The sequence below is a fragment of the Micropterus dolomieu genome, linkage group LG08 (genome assembly GCF_021292245.1).
Source record: "Micropterus dolomieu isolate WLL.071019.BEF.003 ecotype Adirondacks linkage group LG08, ASM2129224v1, whole genome shotgun sequence".
Taxonomy (NCBI): Eukaryota; Metazoa; Chordata; class Actinopteri; order Centrarchiformes; family Centrarchidae; genus Micropterus; species Micropterus dolomieu.
In genome coordinates this window covers 15770157-15793710 of record NC_060157.1, presented here as the reverse complement: position 1 = coordinate 15793710, position 23554 = coordinate 15770157, and the positions used below count along the sequence as shown (strand labels likewise).

The following is a 23554-nucleotide window of genomic DNA, read 5'->3' as shown; positions in this document are numbered from 1 at the left end:
TAGTCGCTTAGCTTAGCTTCTTTTCCCTGGCTTTGTATCTAGCCCTGGTCTAATGTGGTCTACATGCGAAAAAAGCAGTGAAATCCTCTTTAAAGCATTTTCACAAATTGAATAAAGGTTTCACAAATCTGAAACTTTGTTTGATTGAAACTTTAGTGTCTCTGGAGTAATCTAGTCCAGATTTGAGAGCTCTAGGTGTAGTGGTTTTGGATCAAGCCCTGGTCTAATATGATCTACACATGAAAAAAGCAGTGAAATCCTCCTTTAAAGCATTTTCAAAAAAGTTTGTATCAGATGCAAAGCAAACAATCTCCGGTAACATTAGGCTACCAAGTGTAGCATTTCGTATCATGAATCAAGCCAAATGATCCCACTTATTTTTAGTCATAGTGGCCATTAAACCCTTCATATACATACTTTTGCCTTATAAAGTGTCTTATTTTATTAGTTTTATTATATTGTACTTTATTTTATGAATTTACATTTAGAAAAAAAATTTAAACTCAGCACTTGGAGTTACATTGAATGTTTGACATACGCTACATAAATAAAGTTTGATAGATTGAAGATGAGGATTGAAACCACCAACCCTGTGATTAATGGACTACCAGTAAGGTGTTCACAGAGTGCAACACTGGCGCACTTGTTTTCTCTGTTTCCATCACGATACAGTGTGTCCATTTTACAATGAATGGACTGTGAGGCCAACAAGCATCTACAATGATTTACTTACTGATCTAATATAGAAATGTCAGTCTTACCTCCTGTAATTACTAAAATACTTTTTTATAAATAAACCAATTACTATTGTAAATTGCCTCATAAAACCACAGTGATGAATAGGCCTAGCAGCTATTTTACAGCTAGTGTCTTAATAAAGTGTGGGAGGACAGGGCTGGCCTTTAAGATAATGTAGTCCACCTTCTCTTTGATCCTTGGGGGGTGAGGGACAGGAGTGTTTTGAACAACACCACTCAACCTCATCTTTATGGTAATGTGACTCATTATGGCCATGACCTTGAAGGCATAGTACAGCTAAGGTTATGCATGAAAACGTGTTTGTTTGTATGTGTAAGCACGGGAAACTGTGGTTGTGTGCATGTGTGGAGCTACGCCACTCGTGTGAGGTATTATGCAGATATATTGCAGCCTTTGGCATTCACGAATCCTAGATATATATACCCAACACCAATATTACAAGTTATTATGCTTCCTGTACTACTCGTCACTGTCTTCTGCCTATGCAGTCATTCAGCATGTCTCTTTGTCTTTTGCTCTCCCTCAGCTGTGTTTTCAGTGTCCCTGCATGCATCAATGTCAGCCGCCCTCCCTACTGGCTTCTGATTTATGAATCCCATCCTGGTCTGTCATTACCGCCTCCAGAAGGGAACATTGATGGACCAATATGTCGCGTCTGTCACCAGTAGAATCTACTCATGTCCACAAACATCATGAATATTCTTCTGACAACCTATGGCCCACAGCATCTCAGACTTAGACGATACATTAGAAGATGATATATTAAGATGTTACAAGAAATTCTGAGTTATTCAATTTTGTAGGCATCAAAATCTTTCGGCAAAGGCCCTACTACAAAAGCGAAATATTTATGTGGCTGTCAAACCTTCCATGCTTTGTTGTCATTGTATCTTTAGATTCACACAGCATACTGTAAGACTGATATAATACACCTTTCTGTTTGTGGTATAAACCCCCAAAAGTAAGACAAACCGGGCGGGAATTTCTGTTGAAGAGTTTTGTTATAATTGTTTATGGAACAGGTGACTGCTTCGTCTTTTGCTTGCTTTTTCTGTTTCTAGCATAACATTGCCACAGACCAGCTGCCGATACCGACCATCATCCCCAGAGTAGTGGTTAATAGGACAAAAGGGCAACCTGAACTCTAAAAATACAGCGAGCTCCATCAGTCTTCGGAGCCGCTTTAATAACACCAACCCAGGGCATGATACAGTGTAATTATCACAGACAGAGGCTCCAGGGCAGAGCTGTGGACACAGCACAGGTCATGTTTGTAAAGGCACGACACATCTATCTATCTATCTATCTATCTATCTATCCTTAGTTCTCCTACCTCTACTAAACATGGTTGTGTCTTGTAACCACCACCCATTTTCTGTCCCAAACTGCCTCCCTGAAGTCAGTGTATTCCTTTAGTAGTTTCATTTTGCTTACTTACTTATAGACTTCCTTGTCTAAACAAAAATGACTCGCTCTTTCTTTCTTTTTTGTATTTGTGTGCCTTTGTGTTCATCTTTGTGTACACATCTTCCTGTGTGTGATCCTCCGGGCTTACTTATCCCCACATGTACTGAAAACTGAACTGAAAAAGTGGTCATTTGTGAGGGCAGCATCTGAGCACACCCATCGGTCTTCCTTTTGTGTGTATTTCTATGTCAGTGGGTGTGTTTGTGTGTGTGTGTACTACCCAATGTATGTCCCAGGGCCATATTAGAGCAGATTTATGCTTTGGTATGTGTGGAGTTCACGTGAGGTAGCTCACCCCCAGGTAAACTCTGTTAGATGGCCTTTTATTGCTTGGATGTCCTCGATCTGTCTGTGACTTTTGCTCTCCAACCTCTGACATTCTTTAGAGGCCTGGATGACGGACATGTTGGTTTCAGTCTTATTTGAAATATTGATTGGAAAAACTTTCTTGCACTTATGTTTTCATTTTACCAGGCAACCTAAGGCTACCCGAGGTGAAAACCAAACCACACCTGCACAGTAGAACCCAGCACCACCAGCACTGATGAAATATTCAACACATCACCAAGCCCTGGCAAGGAATGGAAAAGACAGATAGCTGCAGGTTTGGTGTCCTCACATTGGTTCCTTGTATTCATATGCATGCACCAACATCACACACACACACACACACACACACATACACACACACACACACACACACTTCTATCACCACTTCAATACACAAAAACTTATCAGTATTTAATGTCTCGTTCTCTCCCAGGGTGGTATCAGCTGTCATTCAGAGATAATGTCTCAGATGTTTCCATACCATTCGCTGTCTTTGTGAATTCACCACACTGACGCAGATACAATAGCCTAGAAGATAGAACCAATGATATCCTGGCTCCCCTATTCAGCCTCTGTCCTCCTATCAAAGACTCGATTATGTGTAACCCTATGCCCAGGCACCACACCACAAGCTTGGAAACATTCACGGCTCTTTCCAGACAACCTAGAATACAGAACTGCAATTCTTCCAAAGGCTTATGTCAGCCCTATTTTTATTTTTTTTTAAACCCACCCACCTGCCACCGGTGGTATGGGCAAGATGGTGTAATTGATCTGTCAAAAGCCTCATGCCAGAGGGTTGCATTTTGGGAATCAGACGAGTTGCTCTCGGCAGCACTTCCCTTGATCAGGAATCAGGCCAGCTATTATCTGTAACAGCGGCGATAGGATTGCTCGCAACGTCATGTTGTGTCCCTGACAGCAGAGGAGTGGTGGAATCATTGCCATCTTTAAAAGCAAGGTCTATAAGGAGGCATTTTCTGCCCTTTCCTCAAGCGGTCAGCATTAAAACATACTGCTTCAACTGTCATTGGCCCCCTTTTTTCCTAGAAGCAGAAAGCGAAGAGGGACTGTAAAGACAAAGGCCTAGTCAGAATGTTTAAATCACTTGATCAAAGGCAATATGTTGTTTGACTGAAGATTGAACTTAGCCGACAAGTACTTGCAATAATCACCACACAAATGCTTTAGAACTCATGTATCAACATTTTCTTAAATTTTTATGTGTTTAATGGATTTATGACCACTGATGATAAGCATCCATGAGAGTATTTATACACAATAATAGTGGTGATAGGGCATCTCATTACAGTAGGAGCTGATTTGAATGTAGTGAAAATTATTCACAATAGTATATTTTAAAATATACACATTAGGCAGCAGAAAAGCAAACCTTTGCATTTTATATTAAAATGATGAGCCTTCTTTATTACCTCTTTTATTTAGAAAGTCCACTGAGACATTTTTACGTAATATACAACACTCACATGTGAGCACTGTTAACAACATGTTTGAAGTGTGGTGCCTGGTACTATAGCTGTAAGATAAATGTTTTAAGATAAACTATTTTCATCTTCCAGGTTGGTTCTGAGCATCGTGAAGAACAACCTTTCTCTTAAAGAGGAACTCCACAGATTTTACACATCAAAGTCTTTTTACAGGTCTTAGGGAGTACTATTGCATATGTGAAAAAAAGTTGTATAAAGGTTTTTGTGGCTGCAGAGGGAGCTGTGATAAATCTGATAAATTGCCTGAGAGGATGTCACTTGAGGCTAAAAGTTTGAAAAAGACAAAAAATCTGGGAGTGTGGAGTTCGAGGACATTTGTTATTCTGCGGCATCGTTTTTTTACTGTCTATTGTGAGTCTGACAATGTTATAACCCCTAACCCTAACCCGAGTACAACATTACAACTTTAGGAGAAAAAAGCCAACAAAGATGGCTGACACTTACTCATGCTCATTTTCTCTTTGAGAGGATTTCATGCTGGCACTAGTTTATACCACAACAAGATTGTTGTCCTGTTTTATTCATTTCATCTTACACTGAGGCCAACACATTTATCATTTCTTTTTTTTTTTCCCTTTCTGGATGGAGTATCTAAAAAATTCTCTGTGAACTGATGGGATCAACAGTAATTCCGCATGAAGCTGATTGGCAGCAGTTCTGCACACCTCTAGAGCACCGACACACTCAGAGTCTCTTAAAGTTAATGTTGATCTATAGATAGTTGGGATAAACAAAGCACATATTTGGTGCAGCTAATTGATTCCTTATCCTGTTTTCATCAGATTGAACTGGCGTTTGTCTCTTCCCCATCTCCTGGCTCAGTCACTTTTGCGCTTCCAGCTACTGGCCCAGGATACACATTTCTTGGCATCATAGTTAATATTCAGATCACTTCATTTTCATGCTGGTTTTTCAGCATCAAAGGACCGCCCACTTGCCCGTTCAGCTTTTTGAACAGATAAAAACCTTCTGAAAATCATGGAAGAATATTAATGGAAGAAAGTGATTTCAGAGTTGAGTTGCTGAATGGAACTGGCGGAATGACTTGTGATAACTATCATGCTATATCCGCTTTCAAATGCTCTTATAATCTTTTCACCACCTTGATTATTCTCTGTTGTGACTATGCCCTTTGCTTCTTATCCATTCCGATTCATTCAAAACTCTTGTAGTGCCCAAATAACAATATAATGGAATATTATCATGAACAGTTTTGTTCTGCCCTCAGTAATCTACAGCATTTATCTTTTATTTGCACCAAATGTTTAGCCAAATGTGGTTTATTCAGTAAGAAAGACAAACTATGTAGATTGCTGAATAAGTAGTAAGAGAAGTGATTTTTAACCGTGGCTCAGTCATTTGCTTATTTAAATTCCCCTCAAGACAAATGTGGTGGTGCAGTCTGACGCAGAGTGGAAAGCTGAGATACAAGTCAACCAGGAAAAAGGACAGAAATTTGGAACTCAACATTGGCCAATATAAAAGATTTCATAGAACTGAAGTAGCACTTCGCATATGTATTTGATTGTTGTTATTTTAATTTCATAATTTTTTTATAAATCTAATTTATTTAATTCATTTATTTAATATTTTCTCAGTGATATTCCTATTTTTAATGGCACTTTTATTAACACCAATCCTGACCCCTCACCCATCAACGGTCACATTCCCCAGCATCTCTAAGCAATACTGCCAATGATGAAGATATCTCACACACCCAGATAAGAGAGGGATTGGTTGCATCTACACATCAATAAATGTTTCACTTCTCCGGTTGTGCCGGACTTTAGAGTATTATTCCAACAGATCAATTGGTACCTTTGTCGCCATCTCCTGTAAGGGTCCATGAATGTTCAATACTTGGTCTAATCCTTTTCTCCAATCCTTTATGCTCTTGTTAGGTCAGATAATCCAAAAGCACAACCTCTGTTTTTACCGTTATGTTGATGACACCCAAATCTACCTCCGCCTAGAGCCTAATAACTACAATAAATTAACTGACCTTAACAACAGCCTTCAGGACATGTAAGTGACTCACTGAAGTTATATTATTTGGACCATTTAACCTCCCTGCCTTTTCCTCATCTGGGCATATTGCACCATTTTGTGAAATCATACACAAAAAAAACATTCAGCACTGAAGTTGGACAACAAATCACTCAGGTAGTTAAATCAAGTTTCACTCAGCTCTGCATAATCAATTGAGTCAACTGAAAATGCATTTTTACTCATTGGAAATGTAACTGTGCCTAACCTGACGTGGTCCAATGTTTTATGAACATGTTTTATAAAGTTACTTTGATACTTTGATACTAGAAATACAATCTGCCCCAATAATAATTCTGAATGTCTGAAACAACACGTCCAACTCCCCATATATGCCTCATATTGTATGTAGAACTGCAGTTCAAAAAGGCTAGCAGCTGAGCTACTCAACGCCCAGGTGATGCCGGCTTATTTTCAACCCACTTACTGGCATCCAAAATAATTAAATTAAGGGCAGGTTCAACAAGCACTTCCCATCTGCCTGTGGAGAGGAAACGACACACTTAATATCCTGCTCATCCTAGTATAGCAGATGTACAGCTCCACCTCATGTGCCGACTGCCACAGTGAGGGAGGCTCAGATCCAATTAGAGAAGAAGTTTCATTTACAGAAACACCAATATAAACAGGACACTGTACAAACTTGCTTCCCAGTCCCCAAACCCACTTCCTAAATGATGATGAAAAGCATCAGAAATTGATCTGTCACATAATGCCTGATGCCGGGGAAACTGCAGCCTTCATTCAGGGTGATAAAGTGACTTAATATCCATTGTGTCTGGACTGCAATGTTCAGTGGTGCCAGGAACAATTACCGTCATCAATAAATGATAAATGCCAGAACAGAAGAGAGGCTATTTCTCCACTCTGTACTGATGGAAGGGCTTTCACTCCTCTGCTCTCAGTGATAAGTGATAAGACAGAGGTTGAGACATTGGAGTGGAAGAAGTCATTAGCCATTAGCAATTGACCCACACACAAAAATATTAGAATAACGATCTGTCCAGGTGGCAGCAAATTGTGGTTATAATTGCCTTTTAGCTAGCTTTGCAACAGGGATGAAGTGATACAACCATAAGTCACCTCAGATGTAATAACTGCATCAATAGAGCTACTGTGCCCCTGAGCCATTTTTTAATCACCAGTGTTGAGACTTAACATCACAATATACACCATCACGTCAAAGTTAGAGACCAATACCAATACCTATCCTGATGGACTGTATCATGCACATTTTGTACCTGCTCAGAACAGGTTTTTTCCCCAGCTTATTGGATTTATTTATACTTCTCCTGAGGCAGACACTACTATACACTTGCTATGTCAGACCTGCTTGGTTGAATTGGAGGTGCAGTCTGGCATTATGGCGGCTGTGAGCTCAGTTCAGCAATTAGTGTGCTCACTTAACGCAGCTGTAGAACCAGTGAGGTACAAGTACACCCTGTCATTGAATGTAGATGTGTGAAGGACCATAGCAAGTACAACAGAACATTGTTACAATCAGCTCTGCTTGAAAAAAAGTGCAGTCTGTGTATATTTATATATCTTTCCACATGTCAGTGCATGACTAAATGCTGTTGATTCAGCAGTAACTCGGGTAATTAGAAAGAAAAAAAGAGCAGCAGTCATAGTAACAGCTACAGTTGTGCTTATTGATGCAAATCCATCAGGTTGATCATATCTTTTGTGTCCTCAGCTCCTGACATTACTCATATACTGCAGACGGATATTTCTGGACCCAAATGCCAACAGGTTTTACCTTACACCTGTGTAACTGAGGTGTAACTGAGGAGTTGCTGCAGCACAGCGCTTGGACAAAAATGTTGTCATTTGACAGACAAGATGCACCTTGCCATTCCCTGCCACCTACCTCATCTCTCCTACCTCATCTCGCCTAGACCAACAGAGAGATATCATGTCATTTCAATCCATGAAATGTCTCAGTATATGTCATCTCACACGATGGCAGTTAATGAGAACTGTCAACCATGTTCTCACGCCCGCCACATCTCTCATTCTGGCTCACATACAATATTATACAGTATTTGCACACAACAGACACAAGTTCACACAAGTTCACACACACACATTAGAGCATGTTCGTACATGTGCAGACATACGTCTTTGTCCTGTCTAACTTCTCAGACTGTACATGTAATTCGTAAAACTCAGCAGACTGCTGCTGTTTTATCACCTCGGTGTGTATTGTCATGGCTGTATTTCCACTACCCCAACATCAGAAAATTAGACCTGACACATTTTAATATTTGATAAAGCTTGCTTACTACTTTGCTGGCTGACTTGAGCTCTAAAATAGTAGCTTGAAGCTAGTGGCTTGATGAAAAACCTACTATTGTTCTGCACCAGCCCTCTCAAGTTGTAAATCAACCTAAGGACTGTCGTTTGCTTTTATTGACCAAGACCATTTTTCCTCTATTTCATTAATTTTAAATGAGGCTTTATTCACTTTAGAGCCTGCTTTGGGAACCATGTTTTATCTTATCTTAGGTTTCAGCACACATTGGTCATTTTTAAAGGCATCCAGAGAGATATGCACTACTGTATTTCCCAAACTACTTTTAGAAGTAGTTTTGAAGGTGATCTAGTGGACTTGTTTCAGATATTGGATAGCCATTTTGTGGCTAAAAACATTTCCCAAGCCTGTTGGTCAATTAGGTTGAGTGTCACTGGTATTGGTTGGTTGTGAATGACCATCAGGTAAAAGTGCCTGCCCTGCAGCTTTCCGCTGCTGTTTCATTCTCAAAACAATTTATACTACACACATGTGAACTGAATGTCTCCCTCGTCACACATATGCTGGTACAGTACTACTGTGTAATTTAACCGTTCCACAGACATGTTTTGTCTGTTAAGTTTCCCAACTCAGGATAAACCACACCACTGCATCAGAACAGGACAAGTCACCGCTGACAATTGAATGTGGTTTGTGGTAATCAGAGAGCACAGGCAGTGGTGGGAAAATCAGCATGTGCACAAACATGCAAACAATGTTTATCCCACTTAGCTGGGGTGGGGGGGGGTGGGGGGGTATGACAGCTGTTTTGGACCTCTGACCACATTGTTGTTCAAGCAATTAATGCAAACCACCAGTGTTGGCCTTTTGTCAATATGGAGTTTCCTTCAGCTAACACTGAGGATATGCAAATACTGAGTGATTACTGAATATCTTTTTTTATGTAGCAGTGAACTTTAGTGAAGTTGAGGGCAATTGTTGCTCCCCTGCCATATGGGCGGAGTGAATGTGGTGTTGTGAATAAAGACAAGGACATACACGCACACACACTGAGCTCCTGAGTTAAAATTAGTAAAATAGACCCAAAGAGGACATCTACCAATATTACTGAGAATCTACTCTAATCAGTTGTGGAAAGTAACAAAGTTCATTTACTCAAGCTCTGTACCTTCTAAAACCATAAATAAACAGTATATAAACAAACAAACAAACAAAAGAAACAACATTAAACAAATTAAGACAGAGACAAACAGACCCACAGGAGGCAGGCAGCTAGACAGACATATTCCATTTTAATATATATAGTTTATTTGTTTTCAGAAGGCTGCATCAATATAAATCAATAAATGTTTTCCCCAGTCCGTGGTGGGGGTGGTTATGGTGGAGTCTTTGATTGATGAAATCATTTTGACAGATGTTTCAGAGGCGCTGATAATCATTTTCAATAATGAAAATTAGTGATTTAATGATGGTGGTTATTTTGTGTGATATATATATATATTTGCATTTTTGAGTTGCGGTTATTGTAGAAAATGTTGTTCAGGGAAATCTTAATTCATGGAGTGTTAGTAATATTGATATTGTAAGGGGCAATACCTTTGATTTTCCATTAATTTAAAAATAATGTTAATTTGTTACATGTTGTTAATTACAAAGAGTGTGTGATTGATTTTCCACCAAGCTTCCATAGTTGTGGCAATGAATATGTTCTTGTAGCAGTGATGTTTTTTTTTTATTGTTGCTGAAAGAAATGCTAAATCTTTGATGAGTTTGTTGCATTCTAACCATGGTTCTTGTTTATCTATTTCATTATGTGTTGTAATTGACTAACTAAGTAATAGTGGAGGATATTTAGGCATTTAAACCTCCAATCTGTTTGCTTTGTGAGTTTTAGTCTAGGTTGTTTGTTTTTCCAGAAAATTTTTTTTGTATTAAACCAATTGGGTGTTGGTTCAACAGGGGTCAATGAGAAGAAGTAATGAAGTTGAGGTAGAAGATTGGAGTTCATTTCAATGCCCATACTTTGAATGTTACCAGCTGGTACCAGTTTTCCAGAGTCAGAAAACGCAGCCTCTCTGAAGGGCCGGAGCTCCTTGAAGCGAGGACACAGCGGAGTACATCTGGCTGGTGGCCTGGTCATAGAAGTACCTGCCTAAGAGGTCCTGAAACAGGGCCTTGACAGAGGGAAGATATGTGTAGATAATGAGAGAGGCTCTGCTGCCGTGCTTCTGGCCACGGTAGGGGCACAGAGAGTCACAGTCGTGGAGCTCCAGATTCCCCACCATGCCCGCCGTCATGGTCGTCCTCTGGGTCCTCCGGGTCCACTCGGTCACCACTGCAGCTCCTCCATAGGCAAACGAGCATAGACAAACTAAATCAGCAGGGAAAGGAGACACAAACTAAATCAGCAGGGAAAGGAGACAGTACTTTCCCAGTATGTGTGAGCTTTAAAGAGAACTATAACAGTTCATAAAGTCAATGGTATGCAGGTCAGCGAGAGAGCAACTGTCCACACAATATAGGCTCATCATCCAGTGTAAAAAAATCCAGGGTATAACTTTACTGTCATGGAACAGTTGACCCTCCACGTAGTTTATCGACCAAGTTGAAGCCTATTAATTCAGTGTTCTTTGAAAAGAAGTTATAGTTTTTTTCAGAAATATCTTTGGGGAATTGGTCGTTCCTGCCGAATGTCATGCTTTCAGCGCCCTGCTTTTGCCTTTGACCAGTTCTTTCTGCTGGTAATGTTTGAATTTCGCAATTAATGGTCTGGCCACTTGTTGCTTTTGCTGCTGAGGCGATACTTGTTCAACGCCCAAAGATGTACAATCACACACACACACGCACACACATAAAAACAAGATTTGGGAAAAGTCTAAAAAATGAATGTGGATTTGTGGAACAGAACTTTCTCATTTCCTTCCCCATTAATCATGACACTCTTGGGGAGTCTTGAGATGATTCCTCTTGTGACCCTTATGAGGGGGCCACATTCCTAGGTTGGGAATCATATAAATACTGTTCGGAGTTTAACATTTGGAATATTTCCATTACATGCATCTTTTCAGCTCTCTCTCTCTGTAGTAAATCAAGGCTGTGTGATTGTCACTCATGACAAAAACCATCAAACAACTTCACACACACAGCGCACACCGACCCGTCACTTCTGCAGAAAAAAATTCATGATTTTACACTTCTCAGTCAGTTCTAATTATTTCCACTCGTTTTTGCAGTTACTACCATGGTAGTCATTTTTCATTCTGGGATTGCAGGCTCTCTGCCTGTTCTCTCTCTCTGTCTCCCTCTGTCTCTCTCTCTCTCTCTCTCTCTCTCTCTCTCTCTGTCTCTCTCTCTCTGTTTTTGTGTGTATGTTAGTCATGCATGTGCTGCTGCAGGCTTAATTGCTTTTATGACCGTGATTCAATCAAAAGCATTGTTTATTTAAATATTTATATAATGAGTGTTAAATAAAACAATGACACATTCAGAAGGAGATGCCTGCACTACCACACGGTGTGTATCATGATTTCATTTCCCTGTGGTCCAAATCAGTCCTTGGAGACTGCTTTGATGGACAACCCCACAGTGAGTTGTTTATGCTCCAATGAAATAGATTTCATTAGCAGACTTTATATGGTTGTATTAAACTACTCTTGAATTTTGTGGAGGGAGTGCATCAACCAGATTTATATCTGTGACAGTGCTGCGCTCTGTCCTGCTCTGAATGCTGGGACATGTTCCAAATCCCTATGAATATTCACTACCATGGTATGGCCCTTAAAGGCCAGTCAGGACTCTGTGAGAGCCAGTGCTCTTGGCAGTGAATGACAGTGTCTCGCTCCATCTTCATCTCCAGTGCAAGGTGATTATTAGAGGCAAAATGGAGTATGGTTACAGAGAGTATACAGCAGAAGGTGTCTTTGTCAGCTGCTGAATTTCCAATGCTTTAAATCATTACTCAAAATACAGAGTAATGCAAATATTTTACAGTATTATATCTGTGATTCCATATGTTGCACAAAGAATCATGGGAGTATTCACATTATGTGGCACATACTATGTTTTTAAGAGTAAGTCTCAGAAAGGGTTTGTGTGGTTGTGGTGTGCATTGAGATGGAAGATAGCGGTTTCAGTATTCACAGTAACAGAATAGTCTGACTCTGCATTGTAACCACTGTTCCACAAAAAGCTTCATTATGTGACAACAAGTACTGCTGTAGTTTAAAATACAGGGCATATTTTCCATTTTACGTTTTATAAACACACATGTAAAATGCAAATGCAATGTTCTGCACAGGCTCTGGCCTAAAAATACATAGGAGCGTGAAGCGGGGGGGCATATTCACTTTCACCTCTCTTATACCTACGCACTTACAGTGAAATGAGGAAACATGTAACAAAAGACGTCTGATAAAAAAGTCACCCTATTTTATTAGATTTCCATTTGGGCTTGTATGTGCACGTGTGGGCTGCTGGAAACATGGCCACACACAAAACACATTATTCAAGTTGAGAACTGACAAGCAGATGACTTGCCACATGATTATTATTGTAACCATGAAGAAACCCTAACCCTAATAAAGTAGTGATTTTCTCCAAACCACAATGTTTCCCCAACCTTGACTAAGTACTTATTTTAACCCAAAGTCCTAGCTTGAACCTAAATAAATTGTTCTTGTGCCATAACCTGATTTTGAAGGCTTGTTGGGTATGCCACACCTAAATCATCAGCATTAAATCATCTTCCTTTCCTAAGCAGAACATCCACTGCTGCTTAATCTGTAATATCACGGTTATAATAGGGAAAATCGGGCGAGGACACATGCAATTTTAGTGCTATTACATTACCAGGCACAAATATTTAGAAAAAACCTTCTTTCACTCCACAAACCAATTCACTGATAAAGAGACTGTCAAGGAAATAGCACCAATCTGTGCATTTTGATGTCATTATAAAATAAAAAAAGGCTTCAGTCAAGCAACTCACATAACAAATATGAACAATTTACTATTACTACTATTTACAAATGAATTATAGATTGTTGTTTTGCAGAAGGGAAATATTTTGAACACTGCCTGTGAACAGAATTTTAAAGACAAATCAAATGCAGAGACTGCTCATTAAGAGTCCTCTTGGGGGGAAAAAAGCAAAGCAAGTCAACAGGTGGATGCTGTGGTATTGGCGAGGGAAGCAGCAGCAGCACTCAGAGAGAGTGAGAAAGTGACAGTGACAGTTTAAATATACATATTTGGTGATGGCAAGACACAAGTTCACCTGACACATTACCTGATTCAGAGTGCTTCATTTCAAGAGTCAGCTTCAGGACACACTTTGTGGAGTTTACTTAATAACACACAGGAACGATTTAGGACTTACTGAACTGTTTCATGAATCATCAGCGAGGAAATGAATGAAGAGGGACCCAACGAGATCACCTGAAATCACATGAGTAGCTTATTATATAGGATTTGGCATAGGTGAGTTTGCTTGTCCATGGTTCATGCTCCAGACACATACACAAGTTGTCAGATTGCCAGTTTATAATTAAATGCTGCTGAATAAACCGCTTCCCTCCTGCACTGCAAGGAATATCTGCTGCTTTATCACTGAGAACACATGCTGCAGTAATCAGAAATGCTCGCAGTTGTTGAAATGTTGGAAAGTCTGGAAGAGTTGAGTGCTCAATCTGTGTGTGTTTCTCTGTGTGTTATTTCATGTTTGACACAGTGTCTGCCCAGATGTTGAGGCCCAAAGAGCTTTTTCATCCATCCTTGTCATTCATCCAATGTTTGACTGAGCCTCTGTGAAGCCCTATTCTGCAGGAAGAATGGGGTGTAATGACCACATCCTTAAACAGCAGCCATCATCCATAAATGGACTAATGGAGATTCTCAACATTATGATAACTGTGGCAGAACTAGCGCATCATTCACATCAAGTGCTGTAATTTTTCCCACTGGTATTTTCTCTGTCATTACCAAAGTCCCACTCGACAATTGTGACAAATTTTTGGAGTGCAAATCCATTTCTCTCTCTGCACTGAGATCTGTATTCCTAACTGGTCTGTTCACTTTAATATTCACCAAACATTTTGAATATACCATGAGGCTTGTGCTGCACCTCGACTACTCTAATTGCAGAGATATAATGTTCCTCATAAGATTTATGAGCTATTAATCTGTTCATGCGGAATGATTCATGAGTCTCAGAGTTGGGAGACATATGATTAGAGTAATTCATTTGTCATGGCTGCCGAAGACATAAGGCTTTAAGCTGCAGATATTTCATCCAAACTGCAGTGATGTACAATCCCATCCACAGTATACACATTTTTACTTCTTAGCATGTCAAGTCATGATAAAGTGACATCTGTGAAATATGTGCATGCTCATTGTACTATTTTACTAACTATTTAGCCTTTATTGTATTTAATGACACCATTGCAGTTTGACCAAATCAGATCATTGCTTATTGCCAAACTCAATAAATAATATATTTGATTACACACTGTAGTGTTCAAAGTTTATAATGAGTACTCTACAAGGATCAAAGTTTACAAGCCAGTTCAGGCAGATAATTAAACAAATGAAGCAAGGCCTGAGAGCTAGTTAGAGCAGTCAGAACTCGAGTCTGCTGCTATACTCTCACAACATACTGAACATCCAACGCAGCATTTTCCCTCAGTGCTCTGCTCACTCTTGTGCTCAAGTCCTCCAAATTAAACGACAAAATACATTGTATGTAGTTACTCTCCAGAAGACATATATCAGCGTTTTGTGATCTGGAGCCACTATTGGCAGGGATCCTTTGTCAGTGCCCTTCAAAACAGTAGCAAATGGCTGTTGCAACAGTAAAGCTTTTACACATTTAGAGTAAAGATTTGGTTGGGTTAGGTTTAGGCACAACAAACTACCTAAAACTGGTGAATGTCACAGTAAAACATTGTGGTTTCCCATATCCAAGTCCAACATTTTGTGGACCATCTGTCCAGCCTGACTTCTTTACTTTGGTAACTGTGGGGTTCTATATCAACATCACACTACATAAATATTAGCGTATTTAGCTTTTCATACGCCCCACCTTCACCTCAGAATCCACCTGTAGGTTCTCTTTCTAGTCCCCCTGTGGGGAAGTTTATTATTTTCACTCACAACTCCATTCCTCAGTGCTGTGTATACATGTAGTGACAAGGCCAGGGATTACTGCCGATGCAAAACATAATACTCTGTTTTCACATGCTGTAATAATAAGGCTACTACATTGCTGCCCTAGTACATATCCCATAAAATAAATTCACAGAGAAAGTCTTATTTCACTGAACATGTCTCCACATACTACAGTATATCACCCATAAGACAGACTGCAGATACAGTAGATGATAGAAAAAGATTGTGTGGTTGAGACCTCCATTGAGGGATGATACAGCTGAGGAAATTCTGTCTAATATGACCTGAGCTGACCACCCCAAGAGCCTCTGCTGCTTTTTTCCTTCTTCTAACAGCTGGGAAGAGGGTCTATCACACTATACTACTTTATCTGACATTGTAAACCTTTGGCGCACAGGGGCTTACACACACACACACACAAACACTCTTTACACTTCATTTTTCACTAAAGCACCGTCACGGTGGATGTTTTCTGGCCGAGTGGATTTCAGTTTCGTTTTTGCTCTTGTTCACTCATCATACGCAACCCTGTGAATTTGTTTTCTCTCTGGTCCTGACCTGTTTGAAAGCAGACTCGTTAACGGTGCTTCATTCAAGCATATCAAACATCGTTGATGATGGGTGGCACAGGTCACCAGTCATTACTTAACATAACGGAGTATTGTTTTTCCAACATTTGGCCTCAGGTTCAACATGTGTTGTAGTCATTTACCGCTTCAGCTAGTGTTTTTTATTCAATTGGAGTGCACTTGGTGTTAGCCGTGTCATTTTATTTTTTTATATATATATTTTTTTACAATTGCTAACCCACATTTCTTTATACAGAGTTTGAATTCACACAAAATGCATTCATTGACCACAAATGAACTGATGAACACAAATTCTATCTTCTAACTGTTTTCTCACCCTAACTAAACCACCACCAAAACTCTGTGTCTTTACACTCTATATTAAACATGTTTCATACTAAAAACTGTTCAGCTTTACTCTGAAAAGATTTTCCTTATGGAGGTGGAAAGTTTATGACCACCAGCCACATGATCAGATGTTTCATGGACTCAAATAAAGCTGGATGTCTGAACATATCTGCATAAGACTGCCGGGGGAAGGATCAGACATGTAAACAAATGTTGCCCTGGTGTATTGCAAGAGAGGACATAAGGTGTGATGTGGATGAGAACTCGTGAACAGTGTTTATTAGCACTGTTGTATTTCTGTAACTATCCTACACAAGAGCCTCACTTGGTGTTGAAAAGTGGTGGGGACAGATGGAGGAATAACAGACTCACGCTAACAATGTTAGATAATAAATCAATCTTATCTTTAGATGTTAAACATGATGTTTAGGAGGTAAACTGCCTTGTTGTTTCAATGCAGGGAGAAGTTGTTTTTTTGTTTTGCTCAAGTTACTTTTTTTGGACAATGCACATTTGTTTCCTCTATATTTTCATTGCATTGCAAGTTTGTGCATTTCTCAAAGCCTGTTTGTTACTATTTCTTGGTGCAAGCTTTTTTTTGTTTTAACAAGTTATGCTTTCAAAAGGTGATGGGGACAAAATCAGAGTGGAAAAAATCCCCAATGTAAATGACACCTATGTCTGAATATGTATCATAATATGCATTTCTTACTACTGCTGTTTTTGTGACATATACTGGAAGGTGGCACAATCCATGCAGTAATTTGAAGTTGCTTGATTTTTGTTACACTAAATAAATAAATACATAAATAAAAGTACTTGTAAATACTGAAAAATTGTAATGCTACCTGTTATAAGTGTTCTTTTGTGTCATTGTGTAATGAGCGGCACTCATGTGTCTGTGAGACAAATGTTGTCAGTGGTCTGGTACAAGAGTTGATCTTTAGATGTGTTGCATTTGGTTGCATTAGTGCATTTTGGATGTTTGATTGAACTGTTGTGCTGACCTGCATGTTGGAAAAGAGAACTGAACAGTCTGTCTGAACAGTTTAAAAAAAGTAAATTCAGTATAAAGTGTTACCAATTGTAAATAACTGTTAAAAAAAACAAATTCACTTGCACAATGCTCTATTTTCTCTTCCCTGCTATTAGATTTTCCAAAAGAAAAAATCCACGAAACAAAAATAAACACTTCAATAGCATCTAACATAATTCAGCTGTATTCACTTGCTGAGATAAAGACTGCTCATTTAGTTTACAAAAGAACACACAACACAATCGATGCTCCAGCTCCTGATTTATTTCCTTCACTTCTAATGGGAAAGAGAAGCCATTAAGGTGGTGTTTTTTTTAGGGTTGCTCAGTGTTGACCCTGCTCAAAATAAAGAGATTTAAATGCATCACATTGTGGTGTGTCAGGGTATAATTTAAAAAGTGTGAAAAGTATTCTATAGATATCCAGTGTTTTGTTTGTGAAGACTGCATCATATCCTGTGGGTGAAACTGCCTGCTTCACTTAATTTGGGCCAAAGCTTACAATTAACATGATGGTTCAAAACAAGGGGAGCTTTCATGCTGTGATAAAACGTTCCACACTGCAGTTTAAAGCTGCTCTCTCTCTCGTCAACAGTTGCACTTGCCTCCCCAAAACAGAGATTTTAAAACTGATTAAATCGTTGGATCAAACATACAAGTTGAAAGAGGCATAAATAATTTTTAGAAACACCCCTTCGCATCCCATCAGTGTTCATATTTCTGCGGCTTCTCCACAGGCAGTTTGCTAACTAACACTGACTGAGCAAGGTTGGTGTGAGTGCTGGTTCTCTGGTGGTTACTGTGGGTTACCTTTGTGTAGACTGAATAGAACATCTGTGATCTAATAATATCCCTACTACCATGCATATTTCATGTGTTTTTGCAGCTATTTCTCAAATCTGCTTTGGTGAGTCATTTAGTCATACATTTGGATGTCACTACATACCTTGGTAAATCAGGTTCCATTTCCTGCACAAATTACGACTCATGTTTAATTCATGGCCGATACATACATTCTAATTTGACCATAATAAATTATTAAGCAAAAAAGATGATAGATGATGGGAGAAACATTAGTTCTGTGGCTTAATCATATCGAAGAATTGAATAGATAATGTAAACTTAACCACAACAATAACTGACATATTACTCCCACTCCAATGTATCTGCCAAGACAGTGATGAATGAAGGATTATCAATTACAGTGTTTAATCAATCAGTGCAGCAAACGATTAAATTGAAGTATTAAGCCATGCATTGGACCATAGAAAGTAACAAAGTGGTTTCAGTATTATGATAATTTCTTAAACCATCATGTTTGATGTTGGATATACAGATTATTGTCACACATGCTTATACACAAGTTTCTACATCATAATTCTAGAGATAACTATATGAATATTCTATGATCACAGAAGGAACCGTGTTATATTTTCTTTTAGTTCAAAAATCAAATTCATCAGTTGAATTTGTAAATGTTTACTCAGCCAATCAGGATGAGCCAGCTCAAACATGTGACTTGTAGACTATCAGCACAGCTGCTCTTCATCCAGTTCGCAGAGACAGTTGGGGCAGCATGGTAACTCAGTGGTCTGGACCTAACACCATATTTAACAGTTGTGTCTAATTCGTCACATACGGACACTTATTCAAGACCCCTTGGCATCGCTTTTTAAATCCCTGGGTACCCATTTAGCATAATTTTTCTAAATTTAGGGCTCTGCGGTCAAGTTAGCAACATTAAATATGCAATGTCTAGACTTTCAAAATAAAAGTATTTGGTAATGTTGTAATACATGGCCATTTTGAAATGCCATGTTGTGAAACGTTGCAGTTTGGTTAGGTTTAGGCAATAAAAGTATTTGGTTAGGTTTAGGCAATAAAAGTGTCAGAATCAGAATCAGAATCAGAATCAGTTTTATTGCCAGGTATGTGTACACACACAAGGAATTTGACTCAGGATTGTACATTGCTCATGATGTGCTTACTTATACAATAATACAATAACACAATAATAAAATAAAATCAGACACAAACTACAGAACAGACAACACTAGTATACACACTATGAACAAAACAATATAGACATATTGACAAATATTTGGTTAGGTTTAGGAAAAGATAATGGTTTGGGTTAAAATAACTACATTATGTACATCAGTTAAGTCACGTAAGTTAAGTTACGTTACTTGTGCAACTTACACAGCTAACGTGACCAATGTAACTTGAATAGAAAACATTCAATGTTGACTTTTTGTTTCATGTGGTTTTTGGCCAAACGGTCCCCCCCAACCACCTCCTTACTTTTGTGTTAAGTATTCTACACCTACCTTTAGCATTGAAAACTGATGCTAGACCAGTGCGTTGAACTATGACACTATGAGGCTACCTAGTGCATTACAAACCAACAACAACGGTCCTGACCATGCGTCCATATGTGACGACTTTGGGGTGAGGTTGCTCTAAAAGGACTCTATAATGGTTGGGATTATAGCCCAGTGACACCACCAACCTGCTGCAACAAGATCACACTGACAACTTGCCACACACAGATCTGATTACCTGCCACTATGCATACAAATAAAACAGTCAGGGTCACAGCCTCCTTCATCCATTAATAGTGGAAACGGAGCTAACATCATGTTATGCCTGTCAGTACTTAAGCAACGAGGTTCACAGGCATGACTAATGCAGTGAACATCTCAGTCTCATGGTGTCCAGTGTTAAAACTCTGTGTGACAGCACAAGTGTAAACCATCTACTTTACAGGTCCTCAGGATTGACTCACCTGGAAATACATGTCAGACAGATCCTACAGTGGAGAGATTTTGACACACATTTCACTAACTGTAATCTGTCCAGGAATCTGTCCACAACAAATATCCACAACAAATATCTGGTGATAATTATTCTATAGTTTTAACAGAAGGAATGACTTTAACTTGTCTCTTAAATGTCTTAAGTGCCTCTAAAGCAACATGTCTTCCAAATTAAATGACAAATACATAATTTATAACCGCCCTTTAGAAGTACACATAGAAGTGTTTTATAATCTGACTATCAGCAGGACGACACCGTTTGTCTGTGACTTCCAAAACTGTTACAAACCATTATAAAAAAACAATGAGTTCTCTTGGGAGGACAGTCTCTTCTAAGGGCAGCAGAGGTAAATTGCTGTGCTCAGCACCTAAGCTTGTTTAGCTTGTAGATTGGGCACATTTTGTGTCAATGAAGAGAACAAGCCCTATTGACCCGGAATAATCTTCGCTTTGGACAGGGAGAAGTGTTTTCCCTTCTTGGGACAATGAGGAAGGTGAGAAGGACACCATGGGTAAGTGGCGGCAAAACAGTTTTGTATTGAGGGAGATTGGAGGTTCTAATCACGTCAACAGGAGCTCAGGAGTTACTTTCCACATATGGTAAGTTTGGACAGTGGGCAAGGCCATGACACAGCTTGCAATAATCACAACAGTCTTTTGGAGTTGAGATGCAAGATGCAAAGTCAAGGTTGTCAAATTAAACAGAGGTTTTGCCTAGCACAAGCTAGGACAAAACCATGCCAAAAAGCCCCAGGTTGTTAGTCGCCTTTGCTGACTGTGCTGCTAGATGGATCGGTCTCCTACTCCCTGACCAACTACCCAAGCCAGGCAGCTAATTGCTGAAGAGGGGACTACCCGGAAAAAAAAAAGTTTATACACACACAGTATTATGTAAATGATGATCTCCCAGATGCCCTCCAAAATCCAAAACTTTCACTGTCACTGGTGCACAGGCCTCTTCTATATGATAGTTGCAGTGTTGAGGGTGTTGAGAGCTGGCAGTAAACCCACCAATTCACTCTCAGGACAGTTGGGCCCATGTTCAGGAGCGACAGCTAGTCACAGCTTTGGGGAGCAGTCAAAATGATTTCAGTGGAGCTGGTACCTCAGAGCAGACATAGCCCGGCAGGCTGTGCATTTTCAGATGCTCCATTACCCCTTGAGACCCTAGCTCAGCACTGAGACTCTCAGAGCATCGCTCATGGGAATTGACAACAGCGATGAGACTGCGTCACATAAAACAAAGCCAAACTTGAATAAGTTGTCATCGCAGGCAGCAAAGTCTGAGGCAGTGAAATACAAGTGAGAACCACCAAGGGCACGCAGTCTTATCCTGTTGGTCACAATGAAGCCGAATTGTAATTTAAAACAGACGCCCGTTGCCATGCTTACTATATATGAGCCAGAGACAGCTTGATTATCTTGGCATTATATTTGTGTATGCTGTACAAACACATGCTAATGACTTGTACAGATGCTAAAGACAGTGTAATCAGATTAATCATACAGAAGAATGGATTTGCTTAGACATTGTTTAAAGACAATGGATCTTGTTAATCATGCAAATACAAAATGAATTCCTGTGTAAAACCTTAATGAGGGGAAATATGAACACTTTTGTCAATTCATTAACAGAGTGAATTGGTCTTTTAGTCATTCATGGACTATATTGGCAAAATATGTTTTGTATCATGCTAATTCAGTAAATGATGATGTTATTACACATAAAGGCCCTGCAGCTCCCACCTCGTCTGAACTCAGAGAGGAGTGAGATTGGCATGGGCTGCCTATCATTGTTCTGGTACCTTGAGTCAAACAGCTAGGAGCCCACCAGCAGTCTTGTCCAGTGTACGTGATGTTTCTTTGGTTGCCTATGATGTGTTATTTAGTGCTATTTCAATTGTCTCTTGCTTCATAAGCAGTGTTTACCTCCTGCATGAAGCGACTGTACGTATCGGTTTTGGTGAAACAGTAATGCTACTGCCCTGCTGCTAGTAAGTCACTGCTGAAGCCCTTTTCACTTATGTGTTGGTTACAATACATTTTTGTGTGCAAAATGCAAAACCAAATCATGCTCACAGATTTATGAACATTTCTCGAATGCAATCTTCTTGTTCCATCTACAGAACAGCTCACAAGCAGTTTCTAACAATATGCCTTAGACCAGACACAAACCACCATCTGTTATCCTGCCTCCAAATGACAGTTGATGAACAGTTGGTACAGAGTGGAAGTGGGCCCATTCATTTATGTGGGCCCACACAGTGAACATGTGGGAAGTCAGTCTAACATATACCTGCGGTCTATCTCTGTGTAATGGAGTCATAATCATTGCTTCCCTGGTCATAAATCTCCATCAGAGGACCCAGGCACTGTTGCATACTTTAACTGTACAGTACGAATAAAGGTGGATGGATAATGACGTAATGAATCTTGGTGAAGTGATAATGATGATGAGAATTATGGTGACAGCAAAGGTTATGATGATGATGACTATAACGCATGCTTATGGACAGATTGCAGACAGAGTGTACTTGAGACATACTTGATTGAATTTTATTGGTTTTTTGAAGGGGAAAACTAATCAGTGTATTCACTTGAGTGAAGTCCAGAAATAGAACGGATAAAAAATGGCTGGAAAATCAGTCACCTGACCATTGTTCACATCCACTTTGCACAAAAACAGCTGTGAGCTGCATCACTTGTTGGCGTGTGTGTGGTTGTGTTTAATGGATTGTTGCAGTAATCAAAAACAGCATATGGAGAGGGAAAGGTAGTGTTGCAAGTACTGTTAAAGGGAACATGGAGTACCTGGGAGCAAACTTAGATTGGATAACAGAATGCTTGCTGATTTCCCTTTACCACTTAAACTACATGGCCGGTTAGTCTGTTCTGAATGATGCATTCTGCCTGCTGCACTCTAAATATAAATCTGCACCAAGACTCGATAGAAACATAACATTATTATAAGCAGTAACATAGACAGGTGACTTTCAAAGGGAGGTACCACAGTACTTGCCCTGCGACATGGTGATGAGCTGCTGACATCCACCTAAGGCAGGAACACATACCAATTACATGCACCATCTATTAAAAAAGAATTTATTGTTGTTTTGGAAAATGGGGCTTGGTTCACACGAAAAGGCTGATATTGTTCCACTAGTGTATACATTAACATGTTAATGCACTTTATTTTGTAGCCTAAAGGTGTTCTATAATTGAATAGTACTATCATATTATATTATACCCCCC

At 39.4% G+C, this 23554-nt stretch overlaps 1 long non-coding RNA gene across 2 annotated transcripts in view; it reads left to right on the top strand.

Moving 5' to 3' along the window:
- The window catches only part of LOC123975615, a 29405-nt gene that overhangs the window by 3433 nt on the left and 2418 nt on the right, over positions 1-23554 (top strand). Inside the window, exons 2-3 of one of the 2 annotated variants that reach the window (XR_006826116.1) lie at positions 2701-2830; positions 2990-3071. This is a non-coding gene — a long non-coding RNA (uncharacterized LOC123975615). Of the gene's footprint in view, positions 1-2700; positions 2831-2989; positions 3072-23554 lie in introns of those variants that run through there. The other variant, XR_006826115.1, reaches the window with a different exon arrangement.